General features: G+C 47.2%; 1 long non-coding RNA gene across 1 annotated transcript in view; it reads right to left on the reverse strand.

Annotated features, from left to right (window-relative positions):
* Positions 1-18,617, reverse strand: part of LOC118771878 — a 25,839-nt gene continuing 7,222 nt past the window's right edge. Inside the window, exons 2-4 of the long non-coding RNA XR_005004630.1 lie at positions 15,808-15,896; positions 15,092-15,163; positions 1-78 (exon numbers count right to left, since the gene is read on the reverse strand). This is a non-coding gene — a long non-coding RNA (uncharacterized LOC118771878). The remainder of the gene's footprint in view (positions 79-15,091; positions 15,164-15,807; positions 15,897-18,617) is intronic.

Raw genomic sequence — 18,617 nt, forward strand, 5'->3', positions numbered from 1 at the left:
CCTAATCCCCGGTCCCCTGGTCTCCGTGGCGATGGCTCAGTGGAGCAGGTGATGCATTGACGGGGTGCAGATGGTTCCCTGCAGAGGTAATCAGAGCGAACAATGGCTGCATATTTATCATGCAGCTCCACTTCCTGCAGTTTCACTTTTCCACAGTTTTCCAACAAGTTTGCGCCACCTCCTTGCAGCACCACATACACGCGAGCACACACACACGCACGCACGCACGCACACACACACACACGCACGCACACAGTCACGGCCAGTTTAAGGGTCACTGCTTTATGGGCCCATCCATGACCTTCAGACTGTTAACTCCACAGGGACGTCTAGCCCAGCACACACAGTTACCCCCACTGTCTGACTGCTGAGTCAAGCACCTGGAGGTGATCAGCAGCACTGGGTGCTTTCCAGGCAAACAGGCTAAACTTGTGCTGACCTGCACTGTTTGTCAGAGGTGTGCAACCCAGTCCTCATTGATGTTTTGTATTATTCTCTGAAGTAAAGACAGAAAGCTACGCCACACATCGTAAGTAACCAATTGAGATAATATATGTGCGCTGATGTGGTCCTAGTGTTCCTCACAGCATATAAAATGTAACCAGTAATCTGTAATAAAACATTTTTCTTACTGCTTTGGCTTCCTGGTGATTTGTTGAGTAGATCCTGCAATTTTACTGCTGCTTGTTTCTGGGGAAGTCGCATGTCCTAAACAAACTGTCTGTCAAGATAAATGCGTTATGGCACAAAGGCATGAACACTGTTGCCGTGTTTCACATGAGGACAATAAGCACACAAAGTAGCCTCTCAGCTGGACATTGAGCAGACAACTGGGTCTGTGCGCTAAGGCCAGACAGACACCTGAGATGTGAGCCCTGCTTCGAGCTCACAGCCGTGACAAGTCCTGATAGGAAGCCCCCTGATGAGGCACTGGGGTAGTAGCTCCTGATATCTCCTCAACAGCACCAGGTCACCAGGACAAGTGGCTAAGGTTCTCAGAACAAAACATGCATTTATATATATGTCCTATATCTTTATGATGAACTATGAACTGTGATCATTTGTGAGGAAAACTAACCAGGAATCAATCCGTGTTTGCAGTACGTTGCTTGGCACAAACGTATCATTCACACTACCTGGCAGATAGATTCCAGCATGACCCATCCATATCTGGGGTACATGGCTTGGGAGAAACATGCCATACACCCAAAAAGTTCTTGGGAAGTAATAATTGCTTTGTCCGCCATCTTGTGTGTGAAGGATTCTTTTGACATTAAAAGAACAAATGGCCATGAAAAGGCTCTCTTTTAGACCTTGGTTCTCTAGCCTTCTTTACTACAGGAGATGAATTCCATTCATCGGTCTGCTGAGGTGTTCACAACCCTGGCAGCACAGCTGGTTTGCAAAGGGGTGACGTCACACTCCTCCAGGTTCCTGAAATCAGGTTTGAACCAACAGCTGGCTGCATGCAGGGCCTCAAAGAAAACAAACATCAATGGAGAAATGTGGACCATCCTGCACTGCAGGGAGAGGGCTTGTGTGGGACCACAGAGCTGATAGGCTGAGGGCAGGGCTGCACGGTGGCACCTAGAGGGTGGAGGGATTTGGGGTAGCTGGAGCCCTCAGGGAGCCAGACATTGTAGTGAGCACAGGGCAGGATGCTGAGGGGCTGTTTCATAGCCTGGCCTCTAAAAGAAGCCCCACTCCAGGGTTCACCCTGTCACTACCTCTCAACTCACTGCACATCCCCCATAATGCATTGCTCATAAACTCAGACCGTGTCCCAGCAACCACCATTGTGACATGACTGCAACTAATCCCTAAAGTGAGCTCATTTTCACACTGTCCACAGCAACATGTATTGAAATGATCTATTTCACAAAGATAGTAAGATGTGCAATTAGTATAGACACATTTGCAGTGATAATTGATTTACATAAAGGATGGGCATATTCTCAAAATGCTTTTCCTCACAGCTGACTGGGCACAGATTTCCAATGCAGAAAAGTAAAGGTGAAAGGAAGAGCCATATTTGGAATTTATTCCATAATTGGAAAGTCTATGGGCACTCATTACAATCACACGGCTTTCCTAGCAACAACACAGATTTTGTCTTTCATTTTATTCTTCACTTTGAGTCTCTCATGGATCCTCTATAGGTGCACCTTTCCTTTCTGCCTGGAATTCGAAGCTTGAAGCCCAGTGTCCAGAGTTGGCAAGAGTATTTATACGAATACGGCCCTGCTAAAGAGAGGTGGAGTCACCACGGACCAATCAGTGACACAGTGAGGGGGTGAGTGACATCTCCAGCTGTGGTGTTTGTGTGTGTGTGTAAGGGCCATGTTAATATTTCTCCGCAGCCTCTTCCTGTGTGTCTCAGCCTTGAAAGACGGATTAAGGGAAAACGCACTGATCCAGGGACACACTCCCACTAATGAGCTCTGATTGAGGAGCTGATAGGGTGGGCTGTTTCCATAGTGCCTGTCTGTGCATCCCGCTTTAATGTAATTAAAGGGCTGTAAATGTATGAATAAGGCTGACCAGGACCTGATCCATGTTCATTCTCAATTACAGAGAATTACAACGGTGGAGACGCTTTGGTCCAGCTGTCTGTGTTTATCCCGAGGGAGGGGACAGACCCCCCTGGGCTGGTGCATGCGCATGTGTCTGTGTATGTGGAGCTGGTATATTTTTTATTTTATATTTTTGGGGAATGGTAGAGTTGGCTGAGGGGGGTCAGGGGATTGAGAATGGGGGGTGGGGGGGTGTTCAGGTTTGCAAGTTTCTGAGGGGGTCGGTGAGCGAAAAGAGCTGGGGGGGGTTTTACATATATCCCCCAAACCCAGTCACACACCGTTTAGGATGAGCCACAGAAATCCATATACACCAAAGCAGGAACTCTTCTGACAGGGACTGGCACACTGACTACCCAGCTCCTTTAGAGCCTCTATGCCTGCCACCCACCTGGTGAGAGAGACTGAGGAACCACACCCATCTAATAGACCACACCCATCTCCTGAGTTACAGCAATGCCTTCCAGGCCCTCACCCTCATGACCTCACTGTCCTGATGTCAGATTTAATCCTCAATTTCCTGTGTCGGCGTGTCTCTAAGAGTGACTCCCTGTGTTGGGTGTGTCTCTGAGAGTGAATTCCTGTGTTGGGTCTGTCTCTGAGAGTGACTTCCTGTCTGCTGCTGTACCGTGTAGAGGGTGAGCTGGGTGAGGCCAGGGCAGTGGGCCCTGCCTGATTGCTGCTGCATCGATTAATGCTGATTAAATGTCTATAAATGTGAGCTGGTCCAGGGAGAGGGACTAATCAGGAGAAAATGAATTCATGGGTCTCTGACTCAGGAAACTGGAGAAAGGGGGGGGGGTGGAGAGCGACAGACGGAGGGATTGATGGAGATGCAGTCCCTCGTGTAAATCAGGTAATCAGATCCTCACTCCTCCACCCCCTTAATATTGATAAGCTGGGCTAGATTTTCCTCTGCTTCCCTGGGTGAGAGGCAGAGTCCAGCCACCCACGTGGTGTTATGGTTTAAACAATCCCCCTGGCCTGGGGGGTGTCCCATGACACTATTCAGAGTCCTGGTGAAATTAAGTGTGTGTGTGTGTGTGTGTGTGTGTGTGTGTGTGCGTGCGTGTGCATGTGTGTGCATGCGTGTGCCCATGCGCGTGCGTGTGTGTGTGTAGCAGTATGCCAGTAGTAAAAGAGGTTGATGGAAATGGGAGGTGTTGAGAAGACTGTCCAAGGCTTTAATAAAAGCCAACATGTTGAGTTACCCAAAAGAAGAGTCTGCCAGCCTCACAGTATGACCAGCTCATAAGGACAACTCTAATGTTAAATATGAGATGAATGGTGCTGAAGTCACAGGAGGTCAGGGAGTTCAAGATACAGTCCACTTGATTCTCTTCAGGGCTGGGATGTTGAAGTGGGAGTGTTGCTACTGTGGACACATTTTCATTGACCGTGCGAGAGGTTTTACCTATAAAATAATCTGTGTGTTTGGCTTTCACAGGTTTTCAGCCTCCATTGAGGGGTCACTGGGAAAATAACCTTTAAACACCAACTGCTGGGCTACTCCTCCAAATTCATGTTTGGAAATAAAGTTCTGTTTTCAAGCAGCTCATGTTTGTTCATTAACTCTGTATGTGTGCCTGACCATCATTAAATCCCTCTTTCTTCCTTTTTTTAAAAAAATAAAATAAATAAATAAATAAATATCTCCTTTATGCTTATTCCCCTTTTTCATCCTTTCAGAATCACTGACTGTACATTAGACTCCCCTCAAAAATACAAGCACTCCTGCATATGGGGCACTTCCTTTTCCTCCATGCCCACCTGTCTGTGCTTCAGCGTCAACCGAAAGAAGCCATAACCAGGCTGTCCTCACCTCTCAGACTGATCAGCGATACACACCTCTCGCCCCTCCCCCGTTCTTCCTTCACCCCACCCCTCCCCCCCCCCCCCCCCCCCCGGCACCGGTGCCACTGGTGTGCTAAACGCACTTGATTTTACATTCACTGCATAATTAGTGACGGCGGGGCTGTTGTATCCCAAGTGCTCTCTGTTAACCGTGTAATTGGGCCCTGTTCATCTGCTAGCTATTATTTGGGGAGGGTGCAATTAAATCTGAAGAGATTACAGCCAATTCTTCACGGGATGGGGTTTTTTTGAAAATCTCACTTCTAGCTTAATTTCTGTGGACCTGAGGGCCAAGCGGGCTGGACATGAAGGACCTTGTTTCCTTCTCTCTCGCTTTTTTTCCCTCTCCTTCTCTCTCTCTCTCTCTCTCTCTCTCTCTCCCTCTCTGTCGCTCGCTCCATCTCTCTTTTCAGACCAGGGGAGCAGCCTCGCCTCAGTCAACAGTGAGGTTGCCATGGGGACGGCGGGGTTGTGTGGGCCCGGCTTCCTGCCGTGGCTCCTGGTCAAAACGAGCGGTGAGGAGGACACAAAGACCCCCGCCCAACCCCGAGGCTGCCCTCCTCAGCTGTGTCCCGCACAGAGAGACGTCCAGTAACTCTCAGAGCACACACACAGAGGCAGCACAGAGGCGGCACAGAGGACTCCCGCCGGCTCTTTGCTCTCTGCAGACTGACTGCAGCCTCTTTCATAGGGGTGTCAAACGTGTTTATGAGTCTCCCCCTCCACCTTGTCTGTTTTCTGTCTCTCTCTCTCTCTCTCTCTCTCTCACACACTTTCTCTACAGTTTCACACTCTATTTCTATTTTCTTTCCCTCTGCTTCTCTGCTCTGTCTCTCTCTCTCTCTCACACACACACACACACACACACAATCCCCTTGCTTTACACACTCTACTTTCTCCCTGTCTTTCCAATTTCCCAAGTCTCTGTGTTTCTGCCTGGCTGCCTCCACACTCACCCTGGTGTATGCAGCCTCTGCTCTGTGGCAGGAGTATTCCCTCTGCACCATGTTTTAAGGGTGTGTCCATGTGAGTGTGTATGTGTTGGGTGAGCATGTGCCTGAGTGTGTGAACATACTGTATGTGTGTGTTTGTGTGTGTGTGTGCGCGCGTGCGCGTGTGCGCGTGTGCGAGTGTTTATGGATTATTTATCCTGCTTGTTGGAGGGTGTCTGGTCTGTGTCTGTTTTTTTTTTCCTCGTGGCGTGAGGGGGGTGGGGTCTGGTTCACTTGACGACCGGCCTGTCCAAGCTGGAAAGCAGAGTCATTGTCTCAGTGAAAGCAGAGTTGCTCTGAATGCTAAGCTGCATTTGAGCCTGTCTTCTGACACGCGCTGATAATCAGATTTACCCCTCACTCCCCCACCACGAATCCGCCGGACCCCACAATGCACCCCACTGTCCCCCCGACCCGCACGGCAGAGCCAATTACAGCGCACAGAATCACAAATCTCCGTGATTTAACAGCCCCTTTTTTCCAGGGACAGTCCTGGGAAGGGCTTAACCTTGTTAGAGCTGAGCCTGGTGTTCTTATCTGTCCGAGCTGTGAGGAATTCAGTGTTCCTGAGGACAGAGGAGCAGAAACACTCCTCTGTTTGGCCTGGAGTCGGTTATGGGACTCCTGGTCTCCCAGTGTTAGGGTTCACCCAGTGTCAGCGGTCTTATGAATTTGTGTGGGCGGGTAGAGGGGGTGCCAAGTCTGCTCAAAAAGGCCATCTGTAATGTTGGCTAACAGACTGGCCACACTCTGCCCGAAGACATGTATGTCAAGTAAGCTGCTGGCCAATGACATTATCTGTAGGGCTTCATGTGACATCATCTGGCTTCCTGGGCCTTGCACTGAATGTGAGCGCTGAGGAAATGAGCCGGGCCCCAAGACCCATCACCAGATCTGCAATGAAATCCATGGTGTGTGTGTGTGTGTAAAAAGAAATGTGTACTGTAGGTAGGATAGTGTGTGATAACGCAGCAATTCAGTGATATGCATGTTTAATCCTCGAGGTTTTAAAGTTTTCATGAAACTGTCATCTGGCCAAGCCACCCCTGGAGAAACTGCTTATTCTTAGAAGAAAAATACTGTATCTACAACACAATTACCGCTATCAGAAGACAACTAACTGTTCAGAAAGCACACAGTCCTGTGTATGTGGTCAGGGGGATAGGGATAGAAAGAGGGACAGAACAAGATGGAAAGAAATGGACAGAGAGGAAGGGATGAAGAGAAAGACTGAGTCAAAGAGTGAAAATGGGACACTTTGCATCGAGGCTCAGTTTTGCTGATCGCGGTTAGTTTGTCCCCTGGGTACCAGAGGATGTGCGGACGCAGGAAGTGGGGATAAGAAGGCAAACATCGTCGACCTGTAACAATACCAAGAGGCTGATCTTCCTGCCAGAGGACCCATTAAAAGCCATTCTCTGCATGTGAGAGCAGCAGCCATTAAAAGCCATTCTCTCCTCGCCTCTGTCATTGCTCTGTTTGTCTTTCCTGCGGTTCACTTAAGCCCTGTGAGCTTTGGTGGGGCCACGTCAGCTGGTCCTACAGATAACGTCATTTTCTCCCTGAGTCTAAGTCATGTATACACGTGTACAGGGATGATAACCTTGGAGAACAGTAATAACAGACATAGAAAACTGGCCCCATGGTATCGCAAAAGATCATTGTTTCAGCTTTCCCTTTCTCTCCTCTATGAAGCAGAGGGATATATTCTTTTTCTGTTTTTTGCTCTCTGCTTTGTGTGTGTGTGTGTGTGTGTCCTAGCCTCCCTTCTCATGACTGGCCCCATTCATGTGTTCAAGGCTGGAGAAGAACAGCTGTTTACTGTATAAAGCACCAATAATCCACCAATAATAACAATATCAAGACACTAGAAAACAATGTTTTTTTGGTTATCCTATGGCTGGGGGTCAGTGTTGCAGCTTTGACTAACCTTGGCAGTTGTTGAACTTCCTCCAGTACAATGACAGTCTAGGCCAAAGACAAATTTCAAGTGACAGTGACAGGGTCAGCTTGAGGTCACCTAGGGGTCATTTCTGGGGTCAGACAGTGGAGACACGGTCCAGAGCCCCAAGGGAAGAGAATAAGATGGTAATGAGTATATAATGTGTGGAGGTGGCGAAATGAAATCATTTTCATCCAGATGGAAAATGCTGATGACAATCCATGAATGAAAGTGTTTCTAATGTTTCATATATCTCAGATTCATTTTAATCTGGGATAAATATCATCCTTTTGAGGAAATGGACTGAGATGTCATACAATATTTGTTCAGCTTTACAGATAAAGATTAAATGAAGGATGGTGCCGTTTTCTGTTATGTCTATACAATTACTTTCTTACAGCTGTCACATGAAAAATTCCAGTAATGTGATGCTAAGAAAAGTATCTCGCTGATGAATAAGAACTTTTTCCAGGAACACCAAAAAAAAAAAATGGATCCCCACTGTTCTGGGATCAGCGGCTAGGCCTTTGTCCTCACCCTCGCGTAATTATCTGATGGCTTTCCGCGATGCCCTAGTTGTGCCCGCCGTCGCAGTTTGCATTCAGCTGCCACCGAAGGCGCTGGAGTGCGAATGAATGCAGCGATCTGGAGAGCACAGAGACAGCCGCTACGGACTGACCCTGCGGATTGTTCCGGAAGCTTTGGAAGCCGGCGGACAGATTAAGGGGTGAGGCGGAGGGAGAGGGCCGGGGGCAGAGATTAGCTGGCTGGGCAAGGAGCGGCTCTGCCTCTCCAGGTCCCGGGACCACACACTGGCTGCGGACCCGGTGGACATTGTCCAAACCGAGACGTCAGCTCTGTGATTGGCACTTGTCAGGACATATAGAGGGGGGGAAAGTCTCGGGACAGGGTAATCGCCCCATGAATACATAATCTGGGGGGGGGGGGGGTCTTTTCTTCTCAACACCTCTCTTTATTTGGGGGGAGGGTGCATGGTGAACACAAGGCACCATGTGCCATCAACAAATGACACGTCGCACCAGTGTTCGGCCCTTTTTGAAACGCACAAAGACAGATCACCGCCCAGTCCTCCCCCTCTCTCCGCTGCCCTGTGTGGCATTTTGTTTTTTCGGGGAAAGGGGCACTGAGAGAAAGAGGGGGGGGGACGCAGTTTTGTCTCGCTCGCCCGTCCAGATCAGGGAGAGCACGTGTGAGGGATTTGACTCGCCCGCGCTCTGCTAAATCCAGCTATCTACCTTTTCCAGACACTTCTGTTGGTATGGTAACATGGGCTGTGTGGCTTAGGTGGTTTCAAAGCAATTCCAGAACCCTGCTTCCAGGTTTAACCAACTGTCAAAAAAACTGTCATGCACTCAAGGATTTCAGTGTTCAAACAAGGTTTTACAAAGAAAGACGGGGCCTTTTCTATAATAAACTCAAAGAATTTAAAAATGTCAATCAATCCTAGTGGATGATTCTGTCATAATGTTCTTGGAAGTATATATATAAAAAAAAAATCAAAACCCTCTCAGGCCATTAAAATGGTAAACAATAGTGAAAGAGCAGGATTCAGTTTCTTATTGACATAAACTCTCAAATAAATGAAGATCCAACTTTGGAAGAGTTCTTTGTGTCATCTGCCCAATCAGAAACGGGTGTCATGTGCTGGCCTGGCTGGTTAAGGATAGCAGCACTCTGCAGACAGAGGTGTGGAAATGAAATGTCATTTCAGCGAAGGGCGCAGTAGTAAATTTGACACCAATTGAATGGGGTTGATTGCAGAAGGTTCATTCAGCAGCAATCAGCCAACAGCAGTGCTGATATCAGGGAAGTGGCAGTGAGAGATCTGTGTGCGTGTGTGCGCACATGCAGTTTGGAACATGTTTCCCACTTGCTTATGCTTCACAGGTGTCCAATGACCAATGCTGATTATGTCTATTATCATACACACACTCATATACAGTCTCACATACGAGCAAACACACGTGCGCGCACACACACAGAAACACACACAGCCTCTATTCAGACGGTTCAGTTAAGCCTTCAATGCAGCTACTACTCAGATATTTGAAGCTGCAGTTCCTCATTAGCGGCTGAAAAGCTGTAATTGGGTTTAATTGGCACCCTGATGACTGATTACCAGACAGGGACAAACAGCTCCAAAATAGAACCACACTGCTCTGCCCCCGCCTGCTCCAACCACCCTCACAACGCCACACTTTCCCCAACCCTCACTCTCCAACTCTCACCTCCCCCACTCCCTCTCTCATTCCTCCACCTTCTCCCCCTCTCTGACTCTGCCACGCATTCACCGCAAAACCCCACTCACTCTCTCAGTGGAGTAGGACCTGTGGTCACAGGGGAGACCTCCTACAATTCACTAGACTGTCAGTGCGGATTTTGAACCAGGCTGGGCATGTTCTACATCCTACAGCCCTCAATGGTTTCTGTCACGAAGCCTGAGCTTCATCCTAACCTGTGCCCAACTGAGTGATGAGTGAAGAATATGCTGCCTCCAATGTGTGTGCGTGTGATACAGTGCCGTTATGCAAACCTGCTCATGAGGAGTTTGGTGGCATGAGTGGGGAAGAGTGACTCCATAGAGAATTATTACAGTGTGGTAGACGAGAGTTAAAGGATGTCAGAATCATATTTGTGTGTACTGCACGGTCTGTATGTTAATGTGTGTGTGTGTGTGTGTGTGTGTGTACCTTCTGTTAATTTGAATGTCCGTGAATCTTATCCTGTGTTTGTTACCTTGTGTGTGTTTGTGCGTTACCCCATATGCGTGTGTGTGCGTATAGCTTAAAGCTTGAGCTGCCAGAATCTGTCACTGTCAGACCTAGATGTTCTCCAGAAACAGTCACTGACTCACTGAGCCGTCACTTAATGGAGCACTAACTAGCAGTGGTGAGAGAGGTCCACAGGAGAACACACCAAACTGCAGTGTGTGATGTTCTGAAGAGTTTTCAGTTGCTGGAACGGCATTCTATTCTCTGCTATTCAAGTGGACTGACAGATCATCCAGCAGATGAGATTGTTTGTAGTGATGAATTAATTGGTGCAGTAAATGAGTGAGGATCCAAAGCTCTGCGGCAAGCCAGGGCTGAGGGTGGTCCGTGAGTGCAGAACAAAAGCAGGCAAAGCGGTTCTGCCAAGCAAACAGGAAAAAGAGAATAAAGATCCTCTTCAGGTGTCCATTCCTCCGCTCTGAATCATCATTTCACTAAAGATCACAGATCTGAATCAATTAATCACCTCTCTTCTCTTCTCTCTTCTCTCTCTCTCTCTCTCTCTTTCACATCCCCCCCTCCTATCTCTAATCAAGAATAAAATCATTATAGTTCACATATTATTACTGCCTGAATGTTGAAGTTAGGTGGTGCAGGAATAATGGCCTTGGCTCTCTGTTGAGAGAGCTGGGGATACACAAGGGAGAGTGGTGTTTTCATAAACTGGATTTTTTTGTTTTAATCACATTTATTTAATCCCATACGTGAGGTCAATGTAAGGCAGCTGTTGATTCTCTCAGGGTTTGATGGCCAGGATCAGTTTTGCCTTGGACTGACTTTTTAATTAAGCAGGGATTGTGACAGTCTCTGCGCAGCCCATCTCTATAGGGACATTTTCTGCCAGGCTTCACCCGAAAGGAGCAGCCTGCGGGCTTCCCGGACCGAGCAGGGTTGCGGAATAAGATAAGGCTGTCAGACAGATGGAAGCAGTGCACCCCTCATCACTGCCCTCCTAATATCTCAGTCCAGCGCACCTTTTGTTGGGGTGATTTCCCAGAGGGGCGACCCTGTGCTGCTCCTCTCATATCCCACAAGTGCGGCCTCCTCCTCGCGCCCTCTGACTGCTGGATCCGCCCCCACAGTGATTTCATTGGATGGGCCAAAAGCAGGTGCAAAGGTAGATCACAGCATCCAAAGCCAGATCAGGGTTTAACGGTGAGGGGCAGTAGGTGGAGGGGCCACAATAAAGGGCAACAATTAAAGCGACAGACCGGTGCGGTGGGTCACTGTGAGGGCAGCAACATGGTCCAGGTCACCACGTGGCAGGCTATCACAGAAAGAAGAAGAAAGCAGAACTGTCTGTTCAATACGTCAGTCCCACAACTGAAGCTGTGGGGATGTGGCTATGACGGAGGCCCTGGATATGATGCGACTTTCAAAATGAACCAGGCTCAAGATAAAAAGCAATTCGCATGTAGAGTAGATGCCATCATAGTAGATACATAGGAAAGTATAAATCCAATTAATCAGCAGCTACAAAACCTTTTATTGTCAGACTCTAATGAGATCACACACCTGGTCCTGTCTTGCCCCTATTTTTCTCTTTCCTGCTGTGCAAGCCCCCCCTCCCCCCACACCCACTACTCTCTCTGTCTGACTCTCTCAGTCCGTCTGTGTCACAGGGCGAAGGGACACACCCCTCTGAAAAAACACCCACCCACCCCTACCCCCATTTACATCAGATCGCATGAGCCGAGCTCCATCAGAGCTTCCTGAGAAGTGATGTATCTGTGTCATGAAGCTATGAAAATGGATGCATTGACACAGGTCAGCCAATAGGACAATGAGTTGGCGTTCATGTCCTGAAACCAGCACGCTGCTACTTTCAAGAGAGACCATGAGAAGTTGTTGTGCCCGCCGCCGCAGTTTGCAAATTTTCATGGCTCCTTTGGACTGAGGACTCAAGACAGGAAAGACTGTGTTAAGCTTGTGTGTCGAGTTCCTGTGCTCCTGTGCTCGGCTGCTATGATCTGCACCCCTGTGTTCCTGTGCTGAACTCTCGATTTCCTGCTCTTGGCTACTCTTCTCCTGGGTGTTGCCCTTGTAGAAACTCGTCCGGGCTCACGGAAAGCAGGCCAAGTGCGATTCATAATCATTAGCTGCCCTGTCTCCTCTCCTTCCCATCAAACACTAACAACCCCCCCCCCCCCCCCCCCCCATCGGCCAATGGCATTTCAGGAGCACTCAGGCGTGCCCTCGAGCCAGTAGCACTGTGCTGGTGGCATCCCCCCCTAACAGGCCATTGAGCGCTCATTAGCAGGGGGCCAGCCGTCGCTGTGCCACACGCCGTCCTCTCAACACAGCCCCCTCTGTCTCTGCATAATTATCCCAGCCAAGTGGTTAGTGCTGGTCAGTGAGTGGTCACACCCCCCCGCCCTCGTCCCCCCCACCCCCCTCCGCCCGCCCACTGCAGTTTTATCCGTTACTACGGCGGGACGTCCTGTGTCCGGGGGTAATTGTTTGAGTCACAGGGGGCCGTGAGCAGCCACAATGGGCTCGGAGCACTCTGCCCTCACACCGCTCCCAAAATTAAAAAAAAAAAAAAAAAGGCAGACGCACAAGTTCCCCGCCAAAAATGCCCCCCGCCAAAAACGTCCCCGCCAGGAGCGCTGCTGGCGCGCTTTTTACCCTCAGACAGGAGGAGGGAGCGGAGGGAGGGAGAATGTTTACGGGAAGGACAGCTGTTTGTCAGGAGATGCAACATTCAGAATGACATTACAGCGGACATGTCCCATGAATGTCTTGTACAACTGTTGATCACATTGTAAGTCCTGTTGTATTCTGTCAACTTTTTATGCAACAGACTAGTGACAGTCATATTCACAGCACAATTCTGGGGCTGTAGTCTCTGGTCACCCGCAGTGCAGGGAAACACGCTGCAAAATGTCCCAGCTTGGATGCTTAATAAACACACAAAGGTAAACATGTGAGGAATATGACGTCAGATGTGCTCTGAATCACACATACGTTCCACCCTGCATTCTTCATGTTTGCACAGATAAAGCATGCAAGTGATTATGTACACACATGTATCATGTGAATGTGTGCTGGTCATCTTTACAGCGTGTTCCTGTCACTTCATGCACTGAGTAACAGGGGAAATGTCAATCTTCAGGTCAGCAGGGAGGAAGCTACAGAGGCAAGGTGATGACTAAATGGACTGCTAGGCTATATTGCTGCTTCGCTTCTCTGATAATGAAGAGAATGACATTTACACATGTAGCAGATGCTCTTCTCCAGAACAACTAACAACTAAAGATACTAAAATACTTAATCAGTAAAGATCCACATACAAAAACATGCTCTGACGACTCATTTTTTGGGAGTATGATATAAAAGATACCAATATTCTAGTTTTGTCCTAAAGTTAGACAAAAAAATGAACTATTACTGCATAAAGTGGTAAGCTAACAGAGTGAATACGTATCTGTGAAGATTGCTTTAGAGACACAATACTACGATGCTGGCCAATGCACCACACAAACACCAGAAGGGGCAAAACTACAAAAGAAATAAATCATTTTTAATCTACACAAATGAAGCAGAAACCAGCCTTAAATGCCCCACAAACAAAGCGAACTGTGCAGCTCCAAATGACATCTCTCAGTGCCACACCTGCATTTAATCACTGATTAAACAGGTGTGGCTCACTAGCCATGGCCACTTTCTCACATACAGATTCCTAAAATGGATGACTACACAAAGACAATTACAATAAAGTGGAAGAAATAAAGTTCTAAATGAAGCTGATTGAATAAGCTTGGATTTTGATAAAGCTGCAGATGGAAAAACTCACACTCACAATGCACGTGAACAAACAAATGAAAGCATATTACTTTTCAATCAGAAGAGTGCATGAGGAGCTAGGTGAAGGCTAATCGTTCTCACATAATGTTGGTCTTTTTCACTGAGGTCCACGTCTAACAGTATTTCTGTAGCCGAGCCAACCTCTGCAAAAGCTTGTCCCCTGGGGGTGACAGCATGACCAGTTAACATGAACAGAGACATGCTCTCTTCCTGCCTCTTTGTGAAATTCTAAATCAAAACAAAAAAAAGCCTGTCTGTAACTCTGCCTCAGGCAGCAGGTCTGTGTGCTCAAGCATTGGGTATCACTGCAAGCACTCACAACACAACAAAACAACATTGGGGAGGAGTAATTACAGTGAAATTAAGACTGAAGAGGCATTCAGACAGAGCGTAGTACAGCTACCTGTTTGTGAAGAGCACTGAACCCCTGCATTGTGAGGGTGAACCTTTCCCCTTCCCTGTATTACAGGAGCTTAATCTTATTAAAACCCCTAGGCTTGCATGTCCTGTCTCACCAAACCCTATAATCAGCCTAAAACACGCCGGGCATCCCAGATGGGCAAGGTGTGTAATATAGCGATTGGTGGCCAAAGGCAGGCTGCCTGTTGTGTTGAAGAGCTCCACTTTCAATTGTGTTGATGTTGGTGAGGAAGGCCAAGGCCAGACTTGGGAAGGTGGAAGTGGGAGGGGAGGTAATTAGAGAGAGATAGGAGAGATTGTTTGAATTGGGAGTGGGGGGCTGGGATAGGGAGGGGGGTTTGCCAGAGGATTACCTCCCCATTATCAACTAGGATGCATTTAACTGTGCAAACAGGTGCGCTCACACAAGACCGCAAATAGGCCACTGTGACCTGATCCGCCGTGCCCCTCCCCCACATACACACACACACACAGTCTTTCCTCTTTTACATGCATGTACACATGCACACAAACTATATAATACTCTTACACAGAGACACCCTAGCTCTTGCTCAGTCTCTTACACAGACGCACACATTTCCACTATGCCAGCAAAAGCCGGAATGATGTAAACCTTCCAATGAACTTTAAGAAGTACTCTCATTTTGTCTTGCTAAATTCATGTTATTGACTTTATAATTAGCGTTTTTATTATTTATTATTGGTCACTACCTTCACTGTTCGTGGTTATTGGCTTAGCCTGGTCCTCAGTGCTGTGGGCGACGTCTGGGGTCCCATGAGTCACTGAGCATGCAGATGGGAGACAGACAGAGGGAGTTAGAGGTATTCAGTGTTATTTGTGTAAGTAGAATCCACGCATTGTGCAACGGTTCAAGCCCCACAATGCTGGCTGTTAACTCATATTTATAAAGGATGTGATAATTCAGGTCCCATCAAGCAGACTCTCACTCATTATTCTATTTTTTTTCACCTTAAAGAGCAGGAGGTGAATCTGGCCTTTCTCTGCAGACTTTGGCTCACCTGAGTCAGGTAAAGATACAGACACAGGTGTGCAGATATACTGTAGGCAGGCAGGTGCCTGGAGCGCTGTCTATGGTACTGAAACCTGCCAGGCCTTTCCTTCTGCAATATAACTGTATAACAGACCTGACAGACAATAGAAAAGACTACAGCAAAGACCTCTAATGCTGAGACACCAGCACAGACTACAGTGCAGTCCTATAACATCTGAGAAACCAGTACATACTACAGCACACATTTTCATCACTGGGGAACCAGCAGACTACAGCATAGACTTCTAACACTGAGACACCAGCACAGACTACAGCACAGTTCTATAACACTGAAAACCTGTACAGACCACAACAAAGTCCTGTGACACTGAGAAACCAGTACAGACTACAGCACAAACAGTTACTGTGTACTACCTCAGGCTGACAGAGTAGAGACTCTTTCTTTAAAGCCAAGGGACACACACGCCGGTGTTTGGTGAAGGGGGCGGGCACAGGGGAACACTCTGTGAATTTTAAAATAGAAGAGCATAAAAAGTCTGACAACCAATAGCTGGCAACTGGTGAAAGAGGAGTGATTGTATTTTCCAGAAACTGCAAGAAGTGGGAGTCACATTCCATTACATTCCATTACACATGGACGCAAACACGAGAGCACAGGCTAACATCAGAGCACTGTAGGGGAGCAATGGGCTTTGCACCTGTGAATGAGATAACATCCAATGCCCTTTGACTTAAGCCTGCCTCACCTGGTAGCAGTTTGCCAGGTTCTCAGTGGAAATGCACTAGACCCTATGACATAAGTTATAATCATCACTCTGTCCAAAACTTTTCACCACCATTGGTGATTCACGTGCCTGTGTAAAGCAGTCAGTATACTGAACACGGCACAAGAGAAATAAAGCCTTCGAAAGCATGTTTAATATTCAGATCCTGTCTGTACAGATAGGAGGAATGGACAAAGAGGCCTCTTAAAAAGGGAAAAAGTTGTACTTGTCTTTTATTTGCATTCTGCCAGCAGTGAATAGGCTTAAGTCAGTTGACTCATTTGTTGCCTGAGCTCAGCACAGTGTATTCTGTAATCACGACTCATGGTAGCAGACTTCCTAAATCTTTATTTTTTTCAGCCAGTGTGGTGAAGTAAACATGACTAACCCCGGTGCAAGCCATTCCACAGACAAGCAAATTCTGCGGGAATAGAGGCCACTTGTCTGATTCGTTCAGAAAATAAAATGGCGTCAATGCACTTGTCAAGAAAGGGGAAAAGGAGCGTTTTAGAACACATTAGAAATGTATACCGCCTTTTCCCAGTATTTAAAACAATGAATATGGCAATAAATTAGGAACAGGTCGCCAAAGTCCACGATTCTTTGCCAAATGGTCGTATTTATTCTTTAGAATTGTAGGCCTACGTCTAATCAATGAAAGTGAGTCCCCTTAAAAAATAATTTCACACTGGTTGAGAACGATGTCTTACCCTTGGGAATGCTTTAGAAGCCACGCTCCTTGCGCATTAAATTCATAGGCAACTAGTTTAATCGATTTTTGCGCGAAGGAGGGGGAAGTCGCAATGTTCAGTCAATTTTCAGAAGAGTAGCTGAGCGTTCAGCCTTTGTAAAGAGGACGCTTCTCACATTTAGTATTCCCTGTGGTGTTTGAAATTGCAATGTTTGGTGGAGAAAGTACTAAATCAATAAGCTATTCGTCCGGCTGTTGTTTAGTGGCCACAATTAAAGACATTTCTCAATGCGCTCAACTGATAGGAACCAAAAGCGCAAGGATTCTTTACCATAACTTTCAGTGTTTTATGGTTTTGTTTTGTTACCTTTCCACTATCAAGTGCGAACCACCCTGAGGGTATGTGCAATTTTGAAAAAAGAAAGAAAGAAGGAAAGCTGGCCCACACACATTAACACGAAAGTCACCCTAACCTGTATAACTATGTGCGCAATCCAGATACATTAGGTATCCAACGACGCGGTGAAACTATTTTTCATAACATCTAGAACTAATGGGGATCATACCGTTTGATCTTCTTCCCAGAAACCGTTTCCTTGTGTAGGTGAATAACAGCATGGTGGGTTAATTAGCATTGTGCAACACACCTTTCAGATAAAAACTGAACAGTACCTGGCGTTACTTTATCCTTTGATGTTTTTCGCAGCCACCTGTCCGCATACAATAAATGGCTCCGCTCCAGAGAGCGCACCTTTTTTCTCGGCGGCACTTGTAAAGAGATGGTCACGCGCTGCTGTCAGAGGGCACGCGCCTATCGCCAATTCAGAGTCCAGCCGCAATCATTCATTAAACCTGCCACGCGCCCAGCTGCAAGCGCGTGTCCGAGGGGGTTGCAGTCTACAGTTCTTATCGATAAGGACGTCGGTATCCGTTACAAGCGGTGTATCGTTTGGTAAAACTGCTATTTTCGGGAGGAGGGCAGTTTTTGTCCGTATTTATTTGCGCATGCACACAATCAAACCCCACATGGTAAATACGCCATACCTTCAAGATATACACGAGAATGAGGTTCTGCCGTCTAAACGCTTTCAGGTGCTATCAACTTTCGTTAAAATAAGCTGTTCAAAATGTTGCAAAGCATTTTTCGCGTCGAAGTTCGACAGTGTTTTGACATGTTTGAGGCCATTTGTGTACACCAACAAAAACGTTTTATAAATTGCTGCAAATAGCATTGTGCACTCGCTGGTTCGTATAGGAAAGAAGGTAGTTATATGGTCTTTAACCTTTAGTCAAAGTTGTAAAGATAAGCTTGCCCCCTTGTGAAGGTCCCCCTTGTGACATGCCCAGAAGGTGCTGAAAATAACACCACCGAAGCAGCACCAAAGTGCATCAATAAAAGGACATCTCGATTGTAAACACGCGTTGTTGTTTGAGCGTAATGTTGGGAGGTTGCTTGGGATATAGACGGCTTTAGCTGGGGTTATGTCAGTGAAACCGAATGATCTCCTCTATACAAGTACCGTCTTTGTGGTCCTGCCTGATTAGAGCGGTGTGGCAAGATTTATCTTTCTAAAGCGCAGTGCTCTCGGAACACCGCACAAAACACTACTTAATGTCTTAGTTCCGGTTTATCGGTTGTAAAGTGACGGGTCTTTACTCAGTCAAATTACAAGTACTGACAAGCTTGGAGAATTGGTAGGAAATTCTGTAAACATGAATCCCTCTAAGATGTTTTATGATCGAGAGCTGTTTGTGTATAGTTTTGGTCG

Source organism: Megalops cyprinoides, chromosome 25, assembly GCF_013368585.1.
Source record: "Megalops cyprinoides isolate fMegCyp1 chromosome 25, fMegCyp1.pri, whole genome shotgun sequence".
Taxonomy (NCBI): domain Eukaryota; kingdom Metazoa; phylum Chordata; class Actinopteri; order Elopiformes; family Megalopidae; genus Megalops; species Megalops cyprinoides.